Below are 24,805 nucleotides of genomic sequence, written 5' to 3' on the forward strand. Positions count from 1 at the left end.
AATGACCTATTAATCGCTGGGTGATTAATTAATTGATAAAAAATGTGTAGATGGGAAGTTGTACAGTCACGGGGCAGAACTGCGGTTGCTGTGTATCAGATGCAATTTGCAAAGTCTTTCCAGATTACAGCACAAAATGTTAAAGGGGGGGGGAGCGGGAAAACTGTAACCCAGAACCTTGTTCCTATTTTGTCTCTTGGAGAAATTGTTGAGGATGTTGAAAGGTTGCTGCTGTAAATTACCAGAACTGCCATCCTTCAGATTTGAGGCTCTTCCTTTGGCTCTGGAAGTTAAGATCTCTTCGATGTCGCATCTAGCACACATGCAGCAATTTGAAGGCTTCCTTTGAGGTAAAAATAAATAAATAGGAAATTTCAGCTCGTTCAGGATATGGGCTGCTAACTGGGACCTGCTGTACAGAGCCTATTTTGCCAGTATTTAAAATCCTTTGCTAATTAAAAGTGCTGCTATTAAGCTAAGCTCTATCTGGGTCCAGGGGTTGTGAGGGCTCACCTTTCCCTGCATGGACTAGACCAGCGTTTCCCAAACTTGGGTCTCCAGCTGCTTTTGTACTACGATTCCCATCCCTGACCACTGGTCCTGCTCGTGAAGGATGATGGGAGTTGTAGTCCAAAAAGAGCTGAAGACCCAAGTTTGGGAAACCTTGGACTAGACTATCTGCTGAGACCATTCTCTGACAACCTGTTCCACGTGCCCTACCTTAAGCTGTGGCTATCCAGGACGGGACATTTCATGTGTTGGCACCCTGAGCGTTTTGACAACCTTCCCATGCATATCTGCCTGGCTTTCATCAACACTGTTCTCTCCCAGGCACTGTTCTGTTCTCTCGAACCTTTTAGAGCAAATAATATGTTCCCGTCTTTCCCATTTTCAATTTCTTCTATTCGTATCTCTTTACAGATTTGGGTGGTTTTTTGTTTCCGTTTGTTGAAATATTTTATCTTCTCATTGTTTTAGAAGCTGCGTGTACATCACCTTGAAGATCTATGGATGGATCTATAGATCTATAACCATTTGTTAAATACAGTGGTATCTCAGGTTAAGTACTTAATTCGTTCCGGAGGTCTGTTCTTAACCTGAAACTGTTCTTAACCTGAAGCACCACTTTAGCTAATGGGGCCTCCTGCTGCCGCGGCACCGCCGGAGCACGATTTCTGTTCTCATCCTGAAGCAAAGTTCTAAACCTGAGGTAATATTTCTGGGTTGGCGGAGTCTGTAACCTGAAGCGTATGTAACCTGAGGTACCACTGTAGTTATAGAGAAGGCAGCCTGTGGCCCCCCTGGGGAATTCCCGGTGATTTTCCTTTTGAATTGTTGCCGCAAGACAATTAAGTTTTTCTGGATCGGCTTGAACAAAACCAGCACTTCAGATTTAAAACAGTGAAAGGCACGCTTTTGCAGAGAGCTTTGTAATAACACTTTTCCACAAAATGCAGTGCTTTTCAGCAGTTGCGTGTGCTTGCTGGGGAGAAATGACTGGTGGGAGGGGGACAACACCTCCAAACCACATTCTTGCTAAGCATGACGCGATGTGTTACCTATAGTTGTGTGGTTCCATTTTTCCTGCAGCCCCCGAGGTTGCAATCTGAAGTGGAAGATTGTCACAGGAAGAGGGAGAGGAGCTTCTAAACCCTTACCTCCCAGCCTGCTTTCCCACCACCACTGAAAATCGCACATGCCCACAGACGTCTTCTCCTCACTGTGGAAAAGACATGTGTAGCTATGTATGTTTCCTACCACAGCGGGGCTCAAAGCAGCTCGGAGGCTGGTGGTTTTAGGCAGGAAAGAACAGCTCCAGGGGAAAGGGTTAAGAAACCCCTCTCCCCTAAGGGAAGGGCCATGGCTGAGTCACAGGGGAAAGGGCAGCGCAACTGCTTTCCCATACACAAGGTTCCAGATTTGGCATCTCCAGGTGGGGATAGGAGAAACCTCTACCCCAAAGCTTGGAGAGTCGCCGCTAGTTATTACATACCTTCCCAACATTTCTCCAAAGAAAATAGGAATGTCCTATTCAATAATAATGATAATAATAATAATAATTTATTATTTATACCCCACCCATCTGGCTGGGTTTCCCCAGCCACTCTGGGTGGCTTCCAACAGAATATTAAAATACAATAGTTTATTAAACCTTAAAAGCTTCCCTAAACAGGGCTGCCTTCAGATGTCTTCTAAAAGTCTGGTAGTTGTTTTTCTTTTTGACATCTGGTGGGAGGGCGTTCCTCAGGTCAGGCGCCACTACCGAGAAGGCCCTCTGCCTGGTTCCCTGTAACTTGGCTTCTCGCAGTGAGGGAACCGCCAGAAGGCCCTCGGAGTTGGACCTCAGTCTCCTGGCAGAACGATGGGGGTGGAGATGCTCCTTCAGGTAATAGGTAAATAAAGGTAAAGGTAAAGGACCCCTGGATGGTTAAGTGCAGTCTAAGGTTAAGGCGACTATGGGGTGCAGCACGGATCCCGTTCGCAACCAGAGGTACCACTGTAATTCTTGCCACTGTTGTTACATACATAAATAATTTTCTTTTTTTTTCAATCTTGAGTCCACTTGAGTCTCGAGTGACACAAATGAATTCGCAAATATCCCTGAGCGACATACCTGCTCCTTCCAAGGGAATGTCACTCCATCCAGAGCACGAGACACATCGCAACCATCCGGTCTGAGGGCCGCCCACCAACAGCCCTTCCGTCTAGTCTAGATTCGGTTTCAGTTTCTCGGCTTTCTGAGGCAAGACATTGATCTGTCACATCTACACAGTGCAGCCCAGAAAGTTTCCGGCTGCAGAAGTTTCCATCTTAGTCCTTTGGATGAGTTAGGTATACAGCCGTCTGTACCTCGGAAGTCGGAGCGCCTTCTGCTCAAATATTTTTGGCTCCCGAACGCCGCAAACCCGGAAGCAACTGTTCTGGTTTGCAGACGTTCTTTGGACCCGAACGTCTGGCGCAGCTTCCGATTGGCTGCAGGAGTTTCCTGCAGCCAATTGGAAGCCGTGACTTGGTTTCCGAACGTTTTGGAAGTCGAACGGACTTCTGGAACGGATTCCGTTTGATTTCTGTGGTACAAGTGTACTCCCCCCCCCAATTTTTTAAATTGCTTTTCAACGTTTATCACAAAAGTAACACAATACGCAACAAAGAAAAAAGAAACACACTGCACATTAATAAACTAAACATACAAGAAAAGCAAAGAAAAAAGATTATCTCTTCAAATATCCAACTTTCCTTACATTGATAACTGACTTTCTCGAATTCCCTCTAACTGAATTTCATTATATTGCCTTTATAACAGTTCTCCAAGTTCATATTTCTAATAATATTAACTCCTTTCATTTACTAACCTCTTCTCCTTTATTAATATTCTAATCCTTAATATTTACGACCACGTATCCTTATTCTATCCCTAAGCCTATTTGTTACTTCCAAGAATTGTCTATTTATCTTATATTACAATATTTAGCTAAATATTCTTTGAATTTCTTCCAATCTTCTTGTGTCTCCGCTTCTTTCTGGCCGTGGATTCTTCCAGTCAGGTCAGTCAGCTCCAAGGTACGACTGTACTTTAGCATGGGCGTAGCCAGGATTTTTGTTGGGGACGGGACAGGACCGATGTGATTGGTCAGTTAAGTATTTCTATTGTTTTACTTGATCTAGGAGGGAGCAGCTCCCCCCCCCCGCTTCACCCATGTACTTGAGCCTATTGAAGTCATAGAATTACAGTGGTGCCCCGCAAGACGAACGCCTCGCAAGACGGAAAACCCGCTAGACGAAAGGGTTTTCCGTTCTGGAGGCGCTTCGCAAAACGAATTTCCCTATGGGCTTGCTTCGCAAGACGAAAATGTCTTGCGAGTTCCTGCGGGGTTTTCCCCCCTTTCCCCCCCTTTTCCTAAGCCCTAAGCCGCTTATCAGCTGATCCGCTAAAAGCCGCTAAACCGCTAATAGCGCTAATCCGCTAAGGTGTCAATGGGCTTGCTTCGCAAGACGAAAAAACCGCTATACGAAGAGCCTCGCGGAACGGATTAATTTCGTCTTGCGAGGCACCACTGTATAGACTTGTAGGGTTGAAAGGGACAACGAGGGTCATCCAGTCCAACCCCCTGCAAAGCAGGACTCGAATCCACAACCCTTAGATTTAACAGTCTTCTCCTCTACTGACAGAGCTGGTAAATCATTGTATCTAAGTGTATTTCATGCTGCACATCTCTCTTACTTCTGAGCCGGACATATATCCTGCCCATTGAGGATATTTGCAGGGTTCTCCTCCTCCCCCCCCCCCCGCCGGAACTCACTGGAACTCAGTTCCAGCACCTCTTATTTTCTAGAAAAAAATGGCACTGGGTTTTGCATATCCTTTTGTGTGCTGATTGCACAGAATTTGTTTGATTTCTGTTAGGGAGAAGGAACCAAGAACAATGGAAGGAAACGATGACCTTCGCAGTTCTCTTTGCAGCCTTAAAGGGGGGGGGGGGAGAGAGAAAGCTGTGATGTTCAGGATGCCAAATCTTGGCCCCCACTGCAGTCTGCACGTGAGATAATAATAATAATAATAATAATAATAATAATAATAATAATAATAATTTTTATTTATATCCTGCCCTCCGAAGCCAGACTTAGAGTGGCTAACAACAGTAAAAATAACACCGTTTACAAAATCACAATCAATTAATTGAAATACATTCTAAAATCAAATCATTCTGATGCAAGCTCATTAGACCGCCAATACACACGAAAGTCCCCAATACACGCACACGCACACAACCTTTCACCTTGGGCTAGGGGCAGCATGGCAGGGGGTGGGTTGCCTTTATTTGTTTGTTAAATTTCTTTGCCACCCTTCATCCGAGGATCACGGGGCGGTTTTCAGTACAAAAAGACAAAAATCAGTACAAAAAGACAAAAATCATAGAATTGGAATGGACCCCAAGGGTCATCGAGTGCCACCTCCCGTAAAGCAGGAATTGTTTGCCCACCACAATCCTGAGTTTCCCCAGCCACTCTGGGCAGCTTCCTACAAAATATTAAAAATACAATAAAACACCAGACATTAAAAACTTCCCTAAACAGGGCTGCCTTCAGATGTCTTTTAAAAGTCAGATAGTTGTTTATTTCTTTGACATCTGATGGGAGGGCGTTCCACAGGGCTGGTGCCACCACTGAGAAGGCCCTCTGCCTGGTTCCCTGTAACCTTGCAGTGAGGGAACCTCCAGAAGGCTCTCAGCGCTGTACCTCAGTCTCCAGTGGAGACTCTCCTTCAGGTATACTGGGCTGAGGCCGTTTAGGGCCTGTGTTCAGACTTGCTATTCCTCTGGTGACACAGATTTCTCCTTTTCCTGCAGCAGCACCCCCTCAGTGCATCCTCAAAATCTGCTCCAGGGGATTGGGGTACCCTCCAGAGCAGATTGGGGGTTGGAAGGGCAGAGGAATGAGACCTGCGGGTATCGGGCGGTACAGTGGTACCTCTGGTTATGTACTTAATTTGTTCCGGAGGTCCATTCTTAACCTGAAACTGTTCTTAACCTGAAGCACCACTTTAGCTAATGGGGCCTCCCACTGCTGCCACATGATTTCTGTTCTCATCCTGAAGCAAAGTACTTAACCCGAGGTACTATTTCTGGGTAAGCGGAGTCTGTAACCGGAAGCGTATGTAACCTGAGGTACCACTGTATATGATTCCTGCAGCCCAGTAAAACCTGATAGCAGATTAGCAGGTAATGAAGAAGAAGAAGAAGAAGAAGAAGAAGAAGAAGAAGAAGAAGAAGAAGAAGAAGAAGAGCAAGAGCCAGCTGGGCTTCCAAGAGTCTTTGATGATGATGAAGAAGAAGAGTTTGGATTTGATAACCCGCCTTTCACTCCCTTTAAGGAGTCTCAAAGCGGCTCACATTCTCCTTTCCCTTCCTCCCCCACAACAAACACTCTGTGAGGTGAGTGGGGCTGAGAGACTTCAGAGAAGTGTGACTAGCCCAAGGTCACCCAGCAGCTGCATGTGGAGGAGCGGAGACGCGAACCCCGTTCACCAGATTACGAGACTACCGCTCTTAACCACTACACCACACTGGCTCTCGCTGTTGTGGATTGGGCTGAAAAGGAAGCCTGCCTTGTCCTGCGTTTTGTTCTGACAGAGGCCGACCAGAAGCCCATGGGGAACCCGTACGGAGGACATGAGCACAGCTGCAGTCTTGTGAATCCTAGCAACTGGTCTTCAGAGGCATGTCTTCCATTTCCAGCACTGAAGGCAGAAAATAGCCACTGTAAGTACGCCGGGAGCGGAAGAGCTGCAGCAAACATTGCCCCCACCCTCCATCTGGCAGAAATCCCAGTGTGATTCAAGAATCAGCTTATCAAAATGTTCAGGCGCTAATGCTCACATGGGATGGTTCTCCACACCAGTGTGCTAATCCCAGACTCTCCAAGTGTCCCTATTTTCCAGGGACAGTCCCAGGTTTGCAGAAGCCGTCTCCTTCTCTAATTTGATTTCGGAATGTGCCGCTTTTCCTTAGGGCATCCCTATTTTCACTGGGGAAATGTTGGAAGGTACAGTAAAAGGTAGGGGTACAGGTGGTGCTGTGGGTTAAACCACAGAGTGTAGGATTTGCCGATCAGAAGGTCGGCGGTTTGAATCCCCACAACGGGGTGAGCTCCTGTTGCTTGGTCCCAGCTCCTGCCAACCTAGCAGTTCGAAAGAACGTCAAAGTGCAAGTAGATAAATAGGTACCGCTCCAGCGGGAAGGTAAACAGCGTTTCTGTGTGCTGCTCTGGTTTGCCAGAAGCGGCTTAGTCATGCTGGCCACATGACCCGGAAGCTGTACGCCGGCTCCCTTGGCCAATAAAGTGAGATGAGTGCCGCAACCCCAGAGTTGGCCACGACTGGACCTAATGGTCAGGGGTCCCTTTACCTTTACCTTACAGTAAAAGGTAAAGGTACCCCTGACCATTAGGTCCAGCTAAACATGCTATGGCTTAGGGCCCCACTCTCTTGGGACCCTCCCAATAATTGAAAAGAAAAATAATAACTGGATGTACATTTCCAAAATATAAGATAAAAAACCCCAAACAAAATAAAACCTACATACAGCAACAGTGTTTTGTGTTGTGTAGGCTTCTATGATGTAAGTAATGGCCCCCGCCTGCTAGCCCGCTCCCTAAAATATCACTGATTTGCTAATTTCTATATATAGGGTGCCTACATTCTGCATGTGCAAATGGCTTTAGATACCTATTAACAAAGGTAAAGGTAAAGGACCCCTGACAGCTAAGTCCAGTCATGAACGACTCTGGGGTTGCAGCGCTCATCTTGCTTTAGAGGCTGAGGGAGCCAACGTTTGTCCACTCCGCAGACAGTTTTTCCGCTACTCTGAAAATTTATTATTCCAAAAACGAAACCTTCATCTGGTTGTAAATATTAAGATTATACCAGCAATAATGAGGTTTTTTTGTTTAAAAAAAATAAAAATGATCTAAATAAAGTCTTACTGACTAGTGATTTAAATCAAAAATCCACCCTGGCCTGAAGTCATTTCTTTGCAGGAGTTGGGGGCCCAGGCTTTAGTTGAAATGCTGTGGAGTTGTAAAGGTGAAGAAGTAGGAAATAAGAACTGGAACACAAAGAAAATAAATTATCACTGTTTGTTTCGGGGATAGGTATTACATATGCAATATTGAACCAGGATTATCTTTCTCTAGCTTCAGCAAGGCTGTACTGCACTGCCCTCGTGTGGTGAGAGCTTTAATTAAACCTGAGTAGGATTTCTAGACGCAGTTCTGTATTATCCGACAGCTACTGCAGAATGAGGAACTGTGTTAGGACCACAGTACTGTATCACAATTATTCCCCCCCGCCAATTATATTTTATTAAGTTACAACATTTTTAGCATATATAATCAAAACACAATTATGTATTTTTCTCTTGTTTTCATTGACTTCCCACTCCAATTTCCGTGGAGAACCAGATATACAAATATAAGACGGGGGACACCCAGCTCACCAGTAAAGGGAAAGGGAAAGGGACCCCTAACCATTAGGTCCAGTCGTGGCCGACTCTGGGGTTGCAGCGCTCATCTCGCTTTATTGGCCGTGGGAGCGGGCGTACAGCTTCTGGGTCACGTGGCCAGCATGACTAAGCCGCTTCTGGAGAACCAGAGCAGTGCATGGAAACGCCGTTTACCTTCCCGCTGGAGTGGTACCTATTTATCTACTTGCACTTGACGTGCTTTCGAACTGCTAGGTTGGGAGGAGCAGAGACCGAGCAACGGGAGCTCACCCCGTCGCGGGGATTTGAACCGCCGACCTTCTGATCGGCAAGTCCTAGGCTCTGTGGTTTAACCCACAGCGCCACCAGCGTCAGTAGTACATGCAAAAAGGATCTAGGTGGACTCAGCATAAAATATAGCTAATGCTATTCTAGGATGCAGCAACAGAAGTATAGTGTTCAGATTAAGGGAAGTCAAAAGTCCTGCTCTATTCTGCTTTGGTCAGATCACCCCTGGAGTACTGTGTCCAGTTCTGGGCAGCACAATTTAAAAAGGATATTGATAAGCTGGAACTGGGACGCAGGTGGCGCTGTGGTCTAAACCACTGAGGCCGCAACCCCAGAGTCAGCCACGACTGGACCTAATGGTCAGGGGTCCCTTTACCCTTTACCTATAACTAATATATAAACTGATCTTCCCAAACTCAGGGCAGTTTAGAGTTGCATATAACACTTTATCCGGGTGGCGCTGTGAGAATGTCAACAAAATAAACAACTATCTAACTTTTAGAAGACATCTGAAGGCAGCCCTGTTTAGGGAAGTTTTTAATATTTGATGTTTTATTGTGGTTTTAATATTCTGTCGGGAGCCGCCCCGAGTGGCTGGGGAAACCCAGCCAGATGGGTGGGGTAGAAATAATCAATTATTATGATTATATTGTACATGCCAGCAGATCAGCATGAATCCAGGAAATGTACTTACGCATTGTCAGCAGAACTGAGATGGAGAGATAGGCACTTACAGGCACAGCTGGTGGCCTTGCTCAGTGGAAGCAAGTGGAGATTAGTTTTGGTACCAGGGAAAGAGTTATCACTGCATCTGCAATCTCTTTGATGGGTGCGGGGCAAAGACATAATAATAATAATAATAATAATAATAATAATAATAATAATAATAATAATAATTTATTATTTATACCCCGCCCATCTGGCTGAGTTTCCTCAGCCACTCTGGGCGGCTCACAATCGAGTGTTAAAAACAATACAGCATTAAATATTAAAAACTTCCCTAAACAGGGTTGCCTTCAGATGTCTTTTAAAAATAAGATAGCTGCTTATTTCCTTCACATCTGAAGGGAGGGCGTTCCACACGGCGGGCGCCACTACCGAGAAGGCCCTCTGCCTGGTTCCCTGTAACCTCACTTCTCGCAATGAGGGAACTGCCAGAAGGCCCTTGGCGCTGGATCTCAGTGTCCGGGCAGAACGATGGGGGTGGAGACGCTCCTTCAGGTATACTGGGCCGAGGTCGTTTAGGGCTTTAAAGGTCAGCACCAACACTTTGAATTGTGCTTGGAAACGTACTGGGAGCCAATGCAAATCTCTCAGGACCGGTGTTATGTGGTCCCAGCGGCCACCCCCAGTCACCAGTCTAACTGCTGCATTCTGGATTAATTGCAGTTTCCGGGTCACCTTCAAAGGTAGCCCCACGTAGAGCGCATGACAGTAGTCCAAGCGGGAGATAACTAGAATACCTTACCTGGAAGACCTTGGTCAACTACACAATCTTTGCCGCTCAGCTTCCCCAAGGCTTGGAGGAGGCAGCAGCTCTGACACCAGGCAGATGGCACTCAGAAGCCTTGTTTATTGCCGAATCGGAGAATCTGACTCATCAGTGTGGTGAGAGAGCCAGTGTGGTGTAGTGGTTAAGAGTGGTAGTCTCGTAATCTGGTGAACTGGGTTCGATTCCCCACTCCTCCACATGCAGCTGCTGGGTGACCTTGGGCTAGTCACACTTCTCTGAAGTCTCTCAGCCCCACTCACCTCACAGAGTGTTTGTTGTGGGGGAGGAAGGGAAAGGAGAATGTTAGCTGCTTTGAGACTCCTTAAAGGGAGTGAAAGGCGGGATATCAAATCCAAACTCTTCTTCTTCTTCATCAAAGACTCTTGGAAGCTCAGCTGGCCCCAGATGACTACTTGGCAAACTGGTGAGAATCCATGTTGTGGATGGACTAGCAAACGTTTGATCCTTCTAAGTGGGAGTTTACCTTGCACCATTTAAAATAATTTCGTTCAACCTGAGACCAAGTCCCTTTGAATGGCATAATCTTCTTGTCTGTGGCCCTTCTTGGCTCTGGCAGGTCGTTGGGCAATTATGTCCAGTTGTGGAAAAACGTGGTTTTGTTCTTTCTGTTGTTGAATATTTTCTGTAATCTTGCGTCAATAAAGAAGTTGTGGGGTTTTGCTTACAAACAGGATTACTCTTATCCATCTTCTCTCTGTTGTTGTTGTTTTTTGTCTATGCAAAAAATCAGTACAATGGTACATCGGAAGTCGAACAGAATCTGTTCTGGAAGTTCCTTCGACTTCCAAAACGTTGGAAAGCCACGTCAGACATTCGGGTTCCAAAGAATGTTTGCAAACCAGAACACTCACTTCTAGGTTTGCAGAGTTCGGGAGCCAAAACGTTGGACTCGCAAGGCGTTCTGCATCCAAGGTCCGACTGTAATTATCTTTCTAGCATCACTGCTGCATTTGTCACTTTGACCAGCAGATGGTGCCAGAGAAGAACTGTTTGTTATATTGTCTAAGGGGTCCTTTTTCAGCAGGGGGCCGGTCCACCATCCCTCAGACCTTGGGGGGGGGGGGCGGACTATATTTTTTGGGGGGAAATGAACGAATTCCTATGCCCCACAAATATCAGAGAGATGCATTTTAAATAAAAGCACACGTTCTACTCATGTAAAAACACCAGGCAAGCCCCACAAATAACCCAGAGATGCATTTTAAAGAAAAGGACACATTCTACTCATGTAAAAATGTGCTGATTCCCAGACTGTCCACGGGCTGGATTTAGAAGGCAATTGGGCCAGATCCGGCCCCTGAGCCTTAGGTTGCCTCCCCCTGGTCTAAGGCACCTTTTACTGCTTTGTGTGTATTGGATAACTGTTGACTTGAGTATGGTTCCAAAGATTGCAATAATTTGAATATTTAGCACGTTTTGTGTGTGTGTTTTGTACCACTTCATGCCAATGTTGCCAGCGAAAGAAGAGTGTCTTGTCTTTGGGCACGAGTAACATTTGAACGATGAAGCCAGCACAAAAACACACGAATACTGATGTTGAGAATGGGGCAACTATTTGTCTGCCCTTAGATGAAAAATGTGGGTTACCTCCACTGAGTCCTACTCAAAGCAGACCCCCCCAACCCGAAATGAATGAACCTAAGTTAATCATGCCCATTATCTTCAACTGGTCTACTCTGAGTAGGATCAGCATTGGCAATAGCCCTGCGCTATGCATCTTGCACATGGAATCATAGAATGGTAGATTTGGAAGAGACCCTGAGGTTCGTTCTAGTCCAACGCCCTGCAGTGCAGGTGTCTCACTTGGAGATCGAACCTACAACCTTGGCTTTATTAGCAGCAGGCTATTGCAAGTGACGATGTGGTCGAAACCACTGAGTCTCTTGGGCTTCCCGATCTGAAGGTCGGTGGTTTGAATCCTCACAACAGAGTGAGCTTCTGTTACTCTGTCTCAGCTCCTGCCAATCTAGCAGTTCGAAAGCACACCAGTGCAAGTAGATAAATAGCTACCAGTGCGACAGGAAGGTAAATGGCGTTTCCATGCGCTCTGGTTTCTGTCACGGTGTTCCACTGTGCCAGAAGCGGTTTAGTCATGCTGGCCACATGATCTGGGAAAACTGTGGACAAACGCTGGCTCCCTCGGCCTGAAAGCGAGATGAGTGGCATAATCCCATAGTCGCCTTTGACTGGACTTAACTGCCCGGGGGTCCTTTACCTTCCCCCCCCTCACCAATTGAGCTATCTAGGCAGTGCGCCATCCACACTCAGCCATAGCATTAGGTATCCTGAGAACCAGAACTTTCACGAGACAAAAACAAAACAAGTGGCTATCTCTCACGGTTGCAGAGAAATAAGAAGGTAGTGTGAAGGGATACAGATAGGGGTAACAGGATGTATCATGTCTGGGGTTTCTGTGTTCAATCTTTACAGTTCCTGGTTGATTTCTCATTCACTAGTCCTGATGGCCCAATCTTTTTGCTTGTTTTTTTCCTTCCTTCCACTTCTGGTCCCAGCTCCTACCAACCTAGCAGTTTGAAAGCACGTCAAAGTGCAAGTAGATAAATAGGTACCACTTTGGCAGGAAGGTAAATGGCGTTTCCGTGCGCTGCTCTGGTTTGCCAGAAGCGGCTTAGTCATGCTTAGTCATGCTGGCCACATGAACGCTGTACGCCGGCTCCCTCGGCCAATAAAGCGAGATGAGCGCTGCAACCCCAGAGTCGGCCACGACTGGACCTAAGGGTCAGGGGTCCCTTTACCTTTATCGTCAAGGAAGACATCGGATCAGGCAGAACCTACCCATCCCGGCTAGTAGCCAATGGTCGCCTCTTCCTCCATGAAATTGCCTAATCCTGTTTTAAAGCTCCCAGGTGACCTGGGTTCTTCCAGATGACCTGTTGCTCAGTCACCCAACCTCATTTGTCTGCAGGGTGATTGAACGATGTTTGTTATTTAATGAACATTCGTTCTGGTTTGTGGTTGTTTTTTTGTTTTGTTTTTGCCAATTAATATTTATTAGTTTTCCAAATTTTCAACAAATGAACAATAAATTTAACACAGATTTAACCAAGGAGAAGAGTCGGTGGAAGAAGATTGGAAAAAATTTAAAGTATATCTTCAAAAATATTGTAAAATTAAGGATTGTTAGAAAGATGTTGGAAAAAGAAAATTATGTGGTTTTGGTAGAAATGATATAAAGGATTAAGTAAAAATGAATTGATGAAAGAGAGAACGTAAAATTACAATATATTAAAACAAATTATTAAGATAAAAACAAGGTTGGAAGGATTTGGTGAAATAATAATTTGAACTAGAATACAAAAATGGGAGGTGTGAGGAGGTCAAGGAAATAAGTAAAGGAAGAAAGTTATGTAAAGGTTTAATCTGTTCTTTTTTAAAAAAAATGATTGTATTTTTTCTGTCTTTTTTCTTTTTCTTTTTTCTTTTTTCTTTTTGTAACTTTTAAAATTCTGAATAAATATTTTTTAAAAAAATTAACACAGATTTAAAAACTGACTTTTCGTCCTCCTCCCCACTTTCAAGGTGCTTCTATCCCCTCCCTCCTTTGCTGCTTACAGTAAAATACTTTTTCTTAATTTCTAATACTTTTCCACCCACAATGAACATTTGTCCTAATTTGTTCGGGGAGAGATGTGGCTTTGCTTCCAAGCAAGCACGACCCCACATTTCCCAGTATGTTTCTACGTCACTTTCCTTTATCGGAAAAAGTCTGGTCTTTTGTGCGAAGCGAGCTTTGTTGCGCAAAAACTCCCAAATATTCTATAATAATGTCACGTCACAAATGTGCTGGTGTGGGATTGGATCCCACCTGCAAACTGTGACAGACTGTGAAATAAACTTGGAGTCGAGAGTGGATTTCAGGCTCTTTATTCAGCTCATAGTGGTGAGGAGGAATGGGAGTTCCCCCAGAATGTCTGCTTTATATACATTTATTTACACAATGGGCCCCACGTGATTGGCTAATTCCGGGATTCACCTGTAGGCCAATCAGGTTGCAGATTCACTTCCACCTGGAGCTGGATTGGGTGGCTACTGCGGACCAATCAGACTGCTGCATTCTGGATCCTATTGTTCTAGGACCAATAAGACTGCTGTATTCTGAATCCTATTGTTGTAGGACCAATCAGACTGCTGTATTCTGAATTCTATTGTTGTAGGACCAATCAGACTGCTGCATTTTGGATCCTATTCAACTCAGTACATAGCAGACTGGAAGCACTTTTTTTTTTTGCGATGGAAAAAACGAGAACATGTGTTCCCCAGACACAGAGGCAGGGAAGGGAAGGGAAGAGAAATGGTTCACATTCAGCCCAAGATGTTCTTTAAACACAGCCTAGAATGGTCCCTCATTCTGCCACCGGAAAAGCTGGGGAGGGAGTTTCCAAGCAGGAATTCCACAAGATCCCACAGGAAAACAGGCAGGAAAAGAAGCTGGATGAACCTAGAGTGCACCCAAAAAAAAGTCCCGGACATGTGTCCCTTTGCAGCATTCGGAATAATAGGCTCAAGATGAGGCTTTGTTCTCTCCCCCCCCCCCAAGTCTGCCTGTTGCATTTGTTTCATTGCTGAATCTCATGCCAAAGGCACTCCGTAACTAGCTGGGGATGAGGCACAAGTGTGAGTCACAAGCAGAAAACTTAAGTCGGGCTCGGATATTTCAAGGCGCTGCCCGGAAAACAGAATCTCTAAGCCTCACGCTAGCGTGGAAGGGACAGCAGTCTAGGAGGTTATTCAGAGTCCATGGCCAAAACTGAGTTAACGTAGCTCACTTGACTGCAGCTGCACTTTGAAGCGGGGGAAATTGACAATGCCTAATCTGCTGGGTTTCCCCACCCCACCCCCATTTTTATTTTATTTTTTAAAAATCAAGTTTCTAGGCGGCATCGTTAGAGGAAGAGCTTGTGGGAACACATTGATGCAGTTCAATAATAATTGCTCATTGCTGTTCAGCATGGAGCTGAAGCTTCTGTGCTGTGTTATCAAGCCTGCTTTGTCTTATTAGTTTATTAAATTTCTACACAGCCCTTCAACCAAGGATCACAGGGCAGTTTACAATATAAAAACACAAAACATAGTAACAAACAAAGAGCCAGTGTGGTGTAGTGGTTAGGAGCAGTGGATTTGTAATCTGGTGAACCGGGTTCGCTTTCCCGCTCCTCCACATGCAGCTGCTGGCCAGCATGACTAAGCCACTTCTGGCGAACTAGAGCAGCGCATGGAAACGCTGTTTACCTTCCCGCTGAAGCGGTACCTATTTATCTACTTGCACTGGTGTGCTTTTGAACTGCTATGTTGGCAGGAGCAGGGACTGAGCAACGGGAGCTCACCCCGTCGTGGGGATTCGAACCGCCGACCTTCTGATCGGCAAGTCCTAGGCTCTGTGGCTTTAACCCACAGCGCCACCCGCTGTTCCTTTGAGCTGTAAAAGCCAACCCCAATTTTTCCTATAACGTTGGCAAGCAGGGCAGCTTCCTGTTTCCTCCTGTGTTTCCAGGGCATGCAAAAATTCAGCATGCCTCATTGTCGTGTTTTTATGCTGGAAAAAGCTGAACGTTGCTGTCAGGGAACTGCCATCGAAGCCAGAGGGAGAGGGAGGGCTCCAGAGGGATTATGGAGAGCGTCCCAGGAGGGAGAGAAGCAGCCCATCTATTGGGGAGGGAAATCAGCGTAGCACCAGTGGAGAAGAGGGGCAGATGGGGGAATCGGCGAGGTGGCTCCATGACTCCTCGCCGGAGACCAGCGGGGAGAGCACGGGTCCTCCACTGCCCACACCCTCCCTGCGCAGAAGGCACACCCTCTCTGCGCAGAAGACCTGTCAATCACAGGAGGCTGATCTCAGGTGTTAGGGAGCCTTGATTTCTAGATCAGCATTTTGGTCTCCTGAGTTTGAGTGGAAGGCATTGAAGGAAAAGCTTCCTTGCAACTAACGATATACGATATATCTTTATTGTCATTGTCGCATGCAGAACAATGAAATTGAAAAACTACATAAAACATTCAAAAACCCCTTAAAAACTCTGAAACCCCATTTTAAAATACACTATACTATGGAGACCCCTTATGCTGCGTTTAGAACCAGAATTGCATTTGCGTAGAAACTGTTTCTCAGGTGGCTAGTTTATAACCCTATACCTTCTTCCAGAAGGCAGAAGCTGAAAGAGATCATTTCCGGGGTGCGTACTCTCCTGCGCTATCTCTGCCGCTTTCTTATGGCACCTGGCAGCATAGATTTGATCCAAGGTGGGAAGAGTGCACCCAATTATTCTCTCTGCAGTCTTTACAACCCTAGACAGAATTGTTTTTTCCCTGGCCGTGCAGCTCCCAAACCACACACACAGACCATAAGTTAATACGCTCTCCACAGTGCAATGGTAAAATGCCATCAACATGTCCTTTGAGAGATTGTTTTTCTGGAGGATTCTCAGAAAATATAACCTCTGCTGTGCTCTCTTCATCAGGTCTTTGCTGTTTTCTCCCCAGGTTAGGTCATTTCATAGAATCATAGAATCATAGAGTTGGAAGAGACCACAAGGGCCATCGAGTCCAACCCCCTGCCTAGCAGGAAACACCATCAGAGCACTCCTGACATATGGTTGTCAAGCCTCTGGTTAAAGACCTCCAAAGAAGGAGACTCCACCACACTCCTTGGCAGCAAATTCCACTGTCGAACAGCTCTTACTGTCAGGAAGTTCTTCCTAATGTTTAGGTGGAATCTTCTTTCTTGTAGTTTGGAACCATTGCTCCGTGTCCGCTTCTCTGGAGCAGCAGAAAACAACCTTTCTCCCTCCTCTATGTGACATCCTTTTATATATTTGAACATGGCTATCATATCACCCCTTAACCTCCTCTTCTGCAGGCTAAACATGCCCAGCTCCCTTAGCCGTTCCTCGTAAGGCATCGTTTCCAGGCCTTTGACCATTTTGGTTGCCCTCCTCTGGACACGTTCCAGTTTGTCAGTGTCCTTCTTGAACTGTGGTGCCCAGAACTGGACACAGTACACCAGGTGAGGTCTGACCAGAGCAGAATACAGTGGCACTATTACTTCCCTTGATCTAGATGCTATACTCCTATTGATGCAGCCCAGAATTGCATTGGATTTTTTAGCTGCCGCTAAACTCCATTCCCAGAAATCGAAACACTGAGACCTGTCCCACGCACTTCCCCTCAAGAATAAGTGGCTGAATATTCAATTTACATTTTCTAAAGTCCACAATGATCTCTTTTGTTTTCTTTAAGTTAAGGAATAAGTTGTTCTTCCTGCACCACTCCTCCAACTCCCTCAACCCCTCCTCTCCAGACTTTCTCAGCGCTTCATTGCTGCCCTCCAGTTAAATCTCCAGGCATGCCCAGGGTACTGGGCGTGGGATGCTCCCTGGTGCTAAATCCAGTTGCCTCCATGCCTCGCATGCCATTGCAAACCAAGCAGAAGGTGCTTGGCTGTCTGGGGCCCACTGGCCTGTCAAAATGGGTTTGCGTCTCAGGACCGCTGCGCCTGCGTTGGCAAAGCTCAGAGCCTCTGGAATGCAACTGTTGTTTCTGCCTTGGCTGGCTGTCAGAACGCCAGGTGGGAAATGCACACCCAGAGACGCTGACGCGCACGGATCTCTGCAAACGTCCACAGACATGCACAAAGGCCCTGCCAGTCAGAAGCAGGCAGAATTGCATTCAGAGGAGAAGCACTTATAACCACTGGAGTTGTCTTTGCATCGATGACTGCTTAGGTAAAGGTAAAGGGACCCCTAACCATTAGGTCCAGTCGTGGCCGACTCTGGGGTTGCAGCGCTCATCTCTCTTTATTGGCCGAGGGAGCCGGCGTACAGCTTCTGGGTCATGTGGCCAGCATGACTAAGCCGCTTCTGGCGAACCAGAGCAGCGCATGGAAACGCCATTTACCTACCCACCGGAGTGGTACCTATTTATCTACTTGCACTTTGACGTGCTTTCGAACTGCTAGGTTGGCAGGAGCAGGGACCAAGCAACGGGAACTCACCCCAACATAGGGATTTGAACCACTGATCTGATCAGCAAGTCCTAGGCTCTGTGGTTTAACCCACAGCGCCACCCACGTCCGATGACTGCTTAGATGACTGCTAAACATAGGAATACAGTGGTACCTTGGTTCTCAAATTTAATCCGTTCCGGAAGTCCGTTCCAAAACCAAAGCGTTCCAAAACCAAGGTGTGTTTTCCTATGGAAAGTAATGCAAAATGGATTAATCCGTTCCAGACTTTAAAAAACCCCTAAAACAGCAATTTAACATGAATTTTTACTATCTAATGAGACCACTGATCCATAAAATGAAAACAATAGATAATGTACTTCAGTCACACAATCAATCAATCAATCAATCAATCAGTAACTGAACTGGGTTCCACACTGCCACAAAAACAAAACAAAAAAGAGCCGCAAAAACGCAAAAGAAATAGCAAAAAAGGACAGACCTCAGCATAACACTCAAAACAGAGCACGTTTGGCTTCCAAAAAAAGTTTGCAAACCGGAACACTTACTTCCAGGTTTGCAGTGTTTGGGTTCCAAGTTGTTTGAGTACCAAGGCGTTTGAAAACCAAGGTACCACTGTATAAGAAGAAGCTATTTACTAACCAACAAACTGAAACTGGCATGGGCACAAATGGGCCCCGGTATGGTTCCCCTTTATCACATAATAATAATAATAATAATAATAATAATAATAATAATAATAATAAAATTTTACTTTTATCCCGCCCTCCCCAGCCGAAGCCGGGCTCAGAGCGGCTAACACTAAAACAGTACAACATTATAAAACATTATAAAATGAATTAAAATCAAAATTGATGGCAACCATAAACTAAAGTCTTGTAAAGATTGCCAAAGGAGGGAGTCAGGCTGCGCCCTGACCAAAGGCCAGGTGGAACAGCTCTGTCTTGCAGGCCCTGCGGAAAGATGTCAAGTCCTGCAGGGCCCTTGTCTCTTGTGACAGAGCGTTCCACCAGGTTGGAGCCGCAGCCGAAAAAGCCCTGGCTCTAGTTGAGGCCAGCCTAACCTCTCTGTGGCTTGGGACCTTCAAGGTGTTTTTATTTGAAGACCGTAAGTTCCTCTGTGGGGCATACCAGGAGAGGCGGTCCCGTAGGTACGAGGGCCCTAGGCCGTATAGGGCTTTGAAGGTTAAAACCAGCACCTTAAACCTGATCCTGTACTCCACCGGGAGCCAGTGCAGCTTGTATAGCACCGGATGAATGTGATCTCTAAGCGAAGACCCCGTAAGGAGTCTCGCTGCGGCATTCTGCACCCGCTGGAGTTTCTGGGTCAGTCTCAAGGGCAGCCCCACGTAGAGCGAGTTACAATAATCCAGTCTGGAGGTGACCGTCGCGTGGATCACAGTGGCTAGGTCAGGGCGAGAGAGGTAAGGAGCCAACTGCTTAGCTTGGCGGAGATGAAAAAATGCCGCCTTTGTTATAGCTGCAATCTGCGCCTCCATGGAGAGGGAGGTGTCGAAGATTACACCCAAACTCTTAACGGACGGTGCTGGCACTAATTGCACCCCCGCAAGAGATGGGAGTTGCCCCCTCAGTCCCATGTCGTCCCGTCCCAGCCAGAGGACCTCTGTCTTCGAAGGATTTAACTTCAACCGGCTCCCACGTAACCATCCAGCCACAGCCTCCAAGCATCTGATCAGTGTGTCTGGGGCCGAGTCCGGGTGGCCGTCCATCAACAGATAGAGTTGGGTGTCATCAGCATACTGATGGCAGCCCAGCCCAAAACTCCGGACAAGCTGGGCGAGGGGGCGCATAAAGATGTTAAAAAGCATTGGGGAGAGTATTGCACCCTGGGGCACACCACACACCAAGGAGTGGCGGGATGACAATTCCCCCCCAAGCGCCACCCTCTGTCCCCGACCAGAGAGAAACGAGCGCAGCCATTGAAGGACTGTGCCCTGGATCCCCACGTCGGCAAGGCGGTGGTCCAGGAGTTCGTGATTGACCATGTCGAAGGCTGCTGACAGGTCTAGAAGAATCAGCAGCCCCGACCCGCCTCGATCCAGCTGCCTGCGGAGATCATCTGTTAGGGCGACCAGAGCCGTCTCGGTCCCATGACCAGCGCGGAAGCCGGACTGGAATGGATCCAGAGCTGATGTTTCATCCAGAAACCTACCAAGCTGTTCAGCAACCGCTCTCTCAATCACCTTACCCAGGAATGGTAGATTCGAAACCGGGCGGTAATTGGATAGATCTAAGGGATCTAATGATGTTTTCTTTAAGAGCGGGCGCACCACTGCCTCCTTCAGTTCCCCTGGGAATGTCCCGGTGCCAAGGGACAGATTGATGATAGCCCCCAGGGGGGCCCGCACCTCGTCTGGACACGCTCTAATCAGCCAGGACGGGCACGGGTCGAGAGGACAGGTGGTGGGCTTTCCAGCTCGGAGGAGTCTGTCCACATCGGCTGGGGATATCCAGTCAAAGTGGTCTAATACTGAACCCGAGGACAGTCGAGGGGCCTCCAGTTCCTTTATTGTATCCAAATTGGCAGGGAGGTCATGGCGGAGCAACAAGACCTTCTCCGCAAAAAAGCTCACAAATGCCTCACAGCTGTGTGTCAAATTGTTATTTAAATTTGGCTGTCCTTCAAGGGACGTTAAAGACCGAATTATACTAAATAATTGCGCCGGGCGAGAGCTAGCGGATGCAATGGAGGCCGAGAAGTAGGACTTCTTAGCGGCCTTCACTGCCATCTCGTAGGTTTTCATAAAAACCCTATAAGATGTTCTTGAAGCTCCGTCACGGGCACCCCGCCATACTCGCTCTAGCCGTCTGAGGTCCCGCTTCATTTTCCGGAGCTCCTCGGTAAACCAGGGAGCCCGGTTTCTGCGGGGTCGCAGAGGGCGCTTAGGTGCGATCTCATTGATGGCTGCTAGGAGCTGGGTATTCCAGGCCTCAACAAGCTCAATCAATGAGTCGCCAGGGGGAGAAAGGTCCCGCAAGGCTTGACGGAATCTATCAGGGTCCATCAGCCTCTGCGGGCGAGCCCAAATTGGCTCGCAACCCAAGCAGGGTGGGGGTGGAACGTCAATCCTGGCTTTCAGAGCGTAGTGATCAGACCATGGCACCTTCATCGAAGGAAACATGATCACATCTATACCGACGCCAAAGATCAAATCCAGCGTGTGGCCTGCTTGATGTGTGGGGCCCGAAACAAACTGGGAGAGCCCTAGTGTCGCCATGGAAGACACCAGGTCCAGAGCCTGTGAGGAGGGAGTGGCATCAGCATGGATGTTGAAGTCCCCCAATACCAATAGGTTAGGGAACTCCAAGGCCCAGCCGGCCACCGCCTCCAGCAGGCCTGACAGGGTGGCTGCTGGTGCGCTGGGTGGCCGGTACACCAGCCAGACAGCCAAGCTCACCTTGGAGCCCCACACTAGGCCAACACATTCAATGCCGGGGATCGATGGCGATGGTAGAGCCCTGAAAGAACAATCTTCCCGGATTAATAACGCCACCCCTCCCCCCCCGGCCCACAGTCCGCGACTGGTGGAGGACGGAGAAACCCGGAGAAACCCGACATACAGAGCCCAACAAGACGACAACAAGAAAACCGCCAACAATATACAAATCCATCTGGATAACCTGATCTATAAACACATACATACCCCACTCACACACAAAAAGAAATTTCACTACAGCCCATCGAAGACAACCAACCACACCCAAGGCCACCCCCAACCTCTCTCGCCACCAAGAAACACAAGCAAATAGTAAAGAGAACCCGCACAAATGACATTAACACAAAACCCAACACATACATTAAGTAGAATAGAAGCATTGCCCCCGACCCCACCCCACTCACCATTCCCCCCTCTTATATTCCTAACCTCACACTAATGTCTCACAACAAATGAAGCTGATCCGTAGAAAACATAACTTGAAAAAAGAGACATTGCACATACTTTTGTAAACCAAGAAATCTTTAATAAAATAATTATAATTTGTTTTTAAGTCTATATAGGAGCTGAGGAGATTTCACCCCTCCCATATCCAAGAATCTCCTGATGAGTCTGGTGATTTTCCAGAGAGGAGGGGCGGTGTTCTGCTCTCTACTTATTCCGCTCCAGCCTAACATCAAAGAGTCAGTCAGTGTGTCGGAGAGAGAGAGACTGAGTGTTAGAGATCGTGTGTATAGATAAGGTTGCTGCTAAGAACAGCTGCAGACACTCAGTGCAGTTCAGCATTCATTTATGTTTAGACCTCATTTAGCTCTGCATATAGTTGTGTATGATAGCTGTAGATAGAATAAAAGAAGATATTCTACAGAGCTGCTCTCCGAGTCGTTTATGCTCTGCTATACTCTGCTGTACTCTGCTGTGCAACGACTGTCTTCTTGTTGGAGTGAATCCAGTGCTCACAACTCTAAGCTGTGAGTCCAGGAGCTTGCGCACCATTGTTCGGAGTTCTCCCCCTGCATGTGGTGAATGGGTACCCTGTCGCAACAGTTTATTTCCTCCAATAAAGATCAGGCTACTAGCCGTTTTGCTTCTCAGTTAAAAAGAAGCGGCAGCTACCTTATACAGTCACACCCTGGGTCCATGTGGACAGGAAGGGCTGGCGTCAACATTTGAGTGTCCTTGGGCAGCTGTGGAGGCAACAGTTGGTTTGTTGTTGTTGTTTAGTCGTTTAGTCGTGTCCGACTCTTCGTGACCCCATGGACCAGAGCACACCAGGCACTCCTGTCTTCCACTGCCTCCCGCAGTTTGTCAAACTCATGCTGGTAGCTTCGAGAACAATGTCCAACCATCTCGTCCTCTGTCATCCCCTTCTCCTTGTGCCCTCCATCTTTCCCAACATCAGGGTCTTTTCCAGGGAGTCTTCTCTTCTCATGAGGTGGCCAAAGTATTGGAGCCTCAGCTTCAGGATCTGTCCTTCCAGTGAGCACTCAGGGCTAATTTCCTTCAGAATGGATAGGTTTGATTTTCTTGCAGTCCATGGGACTCTCAAGAGTCTCCTCCAGCCCCATAATTCAAAAGCATCAATTCTTCGGCGATCAGCCTTCTTGATGGTCCAGCTTTCACTTCCATACATCAACAGTTGGTAGAAGGCCCTTATTTTCCTCACTGCGCTACAATTCCCAGAGCTCCCAGGGAAGAGCGATTGACTGTTAATCCACTTGGGGAACTGTAGCTCGGGGAGGGGGGAATAGGAGCCTCCTAACACCCTACACAGGGACGCGGGTGGCGCTGTGGGTTAAACCACAGAGCCTAGGACTTGCTGATCAGAAAGTCGGCGGTTCTAATCCCTATGATGGGGTGAGCTCCCGTTGTTCGGTCCCTGCTCCTGCCAACCTAGCAGTTCGAAAGCACGTCAAAGTCCAAGTAGATAAATAGGTACTGCTCCGGCGGGAAGGTAAATGACATTTCCGTGCACTGCTCTGGTTTGCCATTCTGGCCACATGACCCGGAAGCTGTATGCTGGCTCCCTTGGCCAATAAAGCGAAATGAGCGCCACAACCCCAGAGTCAGTCACGACTGGACCTAAAGGTCAGGGGTCCCTTTACCTTTAACACCCTACACAAACTACAGTTCCCAGGCTTTTGTTAAATTGCTATAGGCGTGCTCTAAATGTACAGGTGAAGGTGTGTGCCTCAAGATATATTTTTTGATTAAGCGGTATACGAACAAAAAGGGTGTGTGAGCTTCCTTGCTTGCTCTTTCTATAAAGGCACATGAGCCATTACAGCACAAGGTTTATATCAGGGGTCAGCAAACTTTTTCAGCAGGGGGCCGGTCCACTGTCCCTCAGACCTTGTGGGGGGGGGGCAGACTATATTTTGAAAAAAAACTCCAAAACAAATTCCTTTGCCCCACAAATAACCCAGAGATGCATTTTAAAGAAAAGGACACATTCTACTCATGTAAAAACACGCTGATTCCCAGACCGTCTGCGGGCCGGATTGAGAAGGCGATTGGGCCGGATCCGGCCCCCGGGCCTTAGTTTGCCTACCCATGGTTTATATGAATGTCAGCTACTGTTTTCAGAACCTGCCTGGGCTTCCTCTCTGAACGAGATGTTGCCTGGCTGTGTCAGAAGGGGGCGCTCTTGCTGCACAAGCCAAGGTCACAGGGATTTTGCCCAGACAAGCAGGAATGTGCTGTGCATTCCGCATGCCCATTTTATATTTAAAATCATTGGAGTTGCATTAAAAGGTATGTCAACAAAGCATTAAGAGAGGGGCTCTTTGGAAGAGTGAAGAAGAGGGTGGGAGCATCTGAAGGAAATATCCCTATCCAGATTTTGGAAAACCTCCAACCTGAGCAATCTTGAGTTTTGGTAAAGAATGGCAGACAGCCTTGGTGTGTGATCGATCACATAACCTAAAGGAAGCCAAGGAACAAAGCGCAACATGCTAACTTTTTTGTGATTTGGGTCAGCTTTATTTCTTACACGAATGAAACAGAACACAACCAGCACATCCCTCCAGTTGTACCAAGGTATTTGGCTACAATAAACATGCAGTGATTGGCCATTTTGCTTTCTGCATTTTTTTAAAAAATTATGCTTTTCAGTTTTATACGTTTCACTAATTCTACAATCATTTTAACATTTCAAAGCTTGACTTCCTTCCCCCTCTTTCTGTGGTTCCTTAAATTTATTTCTAATATCTTCTGCATATCCAAATTAATTTAATTTGCTCATTTATTCAGCTGCTTTAAATGTGTACTCTTATAAAACTGCAGGTTATTACAACAATCCTGCCAATGTTCTTATCTTTTTACAGCTTATCTGTAAATATTTAGTAAGCCATTTCCACTCTGTTATAAAAAGTTTGTTATCTGGATTCCTTATTCTTTTGGTAAGTTTCGCCATTTCTGCATATTCCATAAGTTTTTGTATCCATTCTTCCTTTGCTGGGACTTCTGCTTCTTTCCATTTTGGGGCGAGTAACATTCTTGCCGCTCTAGTAGCATACATGAATAAGTTTCTATGCTGTAGTTCTGTCCCTATAATTCTCAAAAGAAAAGCTTTTGGGTTTTTTGGGTTT

At 46.8% G+C, this 24,805-nt stretch overlaps 1 protein-coding gene across 5 annotated transcripts in view; it reads left to right on the forward strand.

The window, feature by feature from the left end:
* LOC309335081 (uncharacterized protein) overlaps positions 1-24,805 on the forward strand; it is a 54,478-nt gene that overhangs the window by 3,867 nt on the left and 25,806 nt on the right. For 2 of the 5 annotated variants that reach the window (XR_014153327.1, XR_014153330.1), the window contains one exon: positions 6,132-6,260. The exons of 2 other annotated variants lie outside the window; for them this stretch is intronic. The gene's annotated coding sequence lies outside the window, so the exon portion shown is untranslated. Of the gene's footprint in view, positions 1-6,131; positions 6,261-9,656; positions 9,866-24,805 lie in introns of those variants that run through there. One more of the 5 variants, XR_014153328.1, reaches the window with a different exon arrangement.

The sequence above is a fragment of the Podarcis erhardii genome, assembly GCF_964252035.2.
Source record: "Podarcis erhardii genome assembly, chromosome: 2".
Taxonomy (NCBI): domain Eukaryota; kingdom Metazoa; phylum Chordata; class Lepidosauria; order Squamata; family Lacertidae; genus Podarcis; species Podarcis erhardii.